The sequence below is a fragment of the Corvus brachyrhynchos genome, unplaced genomic scaffold, assembly GCF_000691975.1.
Source record: "Corvus brachyrhynchos isolate BGI_N302 unplaced genomic scaffold, ASM69197v1 scaffold442, whole genome shotgun sequence".
Taxonomy (NCBI): domain Eukaryota; kingdom Metazoa; phylum Chordata; class Aves; order Passeriformes; family Corvidae; genus Corvus; species Corvus brachyrhynchos.
In genome coordinates this window covers 131841-135245 of record NW_008236443.1, presented here as the reverse complement: position 1 = coordinate 135245, position 3405 = coordinate 131841, and the positions used below count along the sequence as shown (strand labels likewise).

At 53.3% G+C, this 3405-nt stretch overlaps 2 long non-coding RNA genes across 2 annotated transcripts; one reads left to right on the top strand and one right to left on the bottom strand.

Moving 5' to 3' along the window:
• The first annotated feature begins 557 nt into the window (after nucleotides 1-557).
• LOC108444612 lies at nucleotides 558-3094 on the top strand. Its single transcript, XR_001859251.1, has 2 exons — nucleotides 558-1234; nucleotides 2899-3094. It is a non-coding gene; the product is annotated as an uncharacterized LOC108444612 (long non-coding RNA).
• LOC108444610 lies at nucleotides 2202-2958 on the bottom strand. The gene is made up of 3 exons (XR_001859249.1): nucleotides 2867-2958; nucleotides 2423-2476; nucleotides 2202-2314 (listed from the first exon to the last, which is right to left on the bottom strand). It is a non-coding gene; the product is annotated as an uncharacterized LOC108444610 (long non-coding RNA).
• Nucleotides 3095-3405: the final 311 nt, after the last annotated feature.

Sequence of the window (3405 nt, the reverse complement as noted above, 5' to 3'; positions counted from 1 at the left end):
CCTCGCGGAGGCGACGCGGCCCGCAGGCACGGCGCCCCCGCCGCGTTCTCCGCGTCTGCGGGACCTGGCGGGATGAGCTCCCAAAGATTCCGGTCAGGAGGATTTTGGGGGACACTGGGGTTTGCTCTCCACGGGCGATGCTGGCGGCTCTGAACCCCCCGGATCGTCACGGTGGTGCCGCCTCAACTTCTGCTCCACTGAATCCTTTGGAAATCCCACAAATCGGGAAATCCCGAGCGGGAAATCTCTGCTGGGCTTTGTGTCTCTGTGGAGAAGCCAAAACTGCCCGTGGAGGAGCTCAAATATCCCAAATGGGGCTGTTGTTTTAGGCGCTCAACCCATGGAGGAGCCAAAAAACCCCTCTGGGGCCGAGCTGGAGCGGCAGAATCGGGGCTGGGGCTGGAAATCGTCAGCGAGGTGCAAAACCAACCAAAAATCCCAGCCGACCCCAAAACCTCCATCCTAACCCCAAAATCTCCGTCCCAACCCCAAAACCTCCATCCCAAAACCTCCATCCCTTCCTGACTCCAAAACCTCCAACCCAACCCCAAACCTCCAGGGGCCTCCTTTTCCAGACTCTGCCCATTCACTCCAGCGTTTCGCCGATTTCTGGGAGTTTGAGCCCAGAACGAGGGCGGATCCCCCCGGGGCGGGGCCGCGGCCCCTCCTGACCCCGCTGTTGGTCCCGTTCCCTCCTCGGTGGTCGCGGTTCTGGGTCTCGAAGGGATCGCTGCCTAATGAGTCTAATTTAGATTATCTGACTAATGAGTCATTAGATTCTCGAGCTCGTGGCTCGTTAACGAACCCTTGTCCCGCCTCTTCCTTCCCCTCCCCCTCTGCGTCCGTAAACCTGAACCACTTTTGGTGAAAACACCAAGAATTTGGGGGGAAACCAATTTTCCAAGGTTTTCATCCGCAAAACAATTAAGAAACGGGGGTTAATTAGACTTGATCAGCCCCAGGTTGAATTTCTATTTGGTCCAACCCTTCCCTGCTCTAAACTCTCTCCCCCTGCAGTCCGTCCACTTTTTATTTATTTTGGGATTTTTTCTCCCCAAACCAATTCCAGCGCCGGGACGGAGCCGTTTTAGAGCCTCGTTTGTGATTAATTAACCCCAGGGAGAGACTTTGATGGGAACGTGGCTCCGTGTCCCCTCCTGTCCCATGAACGCACCACAGCTGCTGCTCGGACAAACAACCTGAAGGGAAAACAGCCCGGAATGGCTCATTTTGGGTGGGTTTCAGAGTGGTTTGGGGGGTTTCCAACATGGGGTGGGTTGGGACAACGTGGAGACACTTGTTTTCCTGGATTTCACCCCAATTTTCCTGGGTTTCACCTTAACTGGTGATTTAAAGATCAGCTGTTTGTCCCCATCTCGGACCAGGAATTGCGAAAGCGTCGCTGCCAGAGCTGTTTCAAAATAACCAAAACCAGCCCAAATCCCCTTTTCTCTTCAGTTTTGTCCCTTTTCTCCCCCAGTTTTATCCCTTCCACAACTCAGGGCTGGATTTCGGGGCGTTCCAGCTGTAATTTGGGACCTCGTTCGCTCGCTTCTCTTCTCCCCCCACTCATCCCCCTTTGCTCCAGTCCTGGAAAAGCTCCTTTAATTTGCTGGATTTCGGGGGTTTTTTGCCATGAAAAGGTGATTTTCCTTTTCTCACCCCTCTCCTCCTTCCCCTCTTCCCTCCCTCCCCCACCTTTCAGAGCACACTTGCTATAAACCCCTGAAATTATCCCCAAAATTATCCCTGATGTTACTTTTATCCCTGAAATTAATTTTTCCACAATCTCATCTCCTTAGCTGCAAAAAACCAAATTCTTTAATTAATTTTTAACCATTAATAAATCATTTGAGATCCCTTTCCACAGGACTGGAGCCTCCTTCACTGGTCCCCTAATTAATCACTCCCCGGATTAATGATTTATGCAAACGACTGTTGCCAAAGCTGTTCATTTACTCCCGGTTCCGAGAACTTGAGTCATCCGGAGCAGCCGTGACTCAGCGCCCACTCCCCTCCTTCCCCCTCCCTTTTTGGAGACGTTTATTCTGGAATCAATCAAGGATGGAATCATTAATTAACCCCAGCAGGGACACGGGGCTGGCAGCATTCCCACCTCCCTCCCAACTTCCTCGTTATCCCGGGATTTCCGGGCAGCGGATTAACGCCGCCCACGCCAGCGGTCAGTGTCTGACCCCTCCGGTGTGGCCGGAGCCGGGAACGGAGCCGTGGGATGAGCGCCAGGAACAGCCGGCACGGGATTAGGAGGAGGAGGAGGAGGAAGGGCAGGAGGAAGGTTTGACCAGGGGGTGACCTTGGGGAAAAAAGGCAAATTCACAGCAAACAGGGAAAAAACCACAGGTGGAATGTGGAAGTGAGGAGGAAAAAGAGAGAGGAATTCGCCTGGAAGTGAGGAACTCACCTGGAAGCTGACGTCAAACCACGCTCGCCAGGGGATCGGTGGGCGACCTCTGTCCTGGGGGATGATTTTTGGGATTCTTGGTTAATTTACGTTTGATAAAAAGGGAGAAGAGCTCAAAAATGGGAATTTTTGGCAGGAATTTTTTGGGGATGAAGAGGCTGGGGGTAAGAAGGCTGTTTGGTTGAAATCATAAACAGCCATAAGGAATCTGGGGAGATTTGGGATTTGAGAGATCCATCCTCACTTATCCCTAATTTCATTCTCTCCTGATCCTCCTTTATCCCTTATTTCATTCCCCCCAATTTACCCCTCATTTCCCCCCCAACCCTCACCCCTCTTTCCATCCCCTCCTCCTCCCGTATCCCCCCAAACCTCCTCCATCCCTCCCCGCTGCCCTCACTCCCTTCCCCGTCTCCCTTTCCATTCTCCCTCTTCCCTTCTCACCCCTTTCCATGGGATCATCGAGGCTGGAGAAGACCTTTGGGATCATCAAGTCCAACCAGCGCCACCAGGTCACCACTGAACCACGTTCACCGTATGCCACATCCAGGCATTTTTTGAGATAATTCCAGGACAGTGACTCCACAACATCCCTGGCACGCCCGCGCCAGGGCGGGACAACCCTTTCCATAATGGAGTTTTCCTGAATAAACCTCCCCTCGTGCAACTTGAGGCTGTTTCCTCTTGTTTTATCCATCGAGAGAAGGGATCTCACCCCCAGCCTCGCTCCAACCTCCTCCCAGGGGATTGCAGGGAGCGATGGGGTCTCCCAAACCTCCTTTTTCCCTTCTGTAATTTTCCTCCTTGGGGTGGATGACTCCCCACTTTCCCTTCATTTCCCCCTTACCCTCCCCCCTTGATCTCCTCCCATTTTGTCCCCCATCTCATCACTCATTCTCCCATCACTTTCCCCCTCAGTCTCCCCCCTCCCTCTCCCCCTTTTTCTTCCCCCCTCTCTCCCACCCTCCCCCTCCCCCTACTCT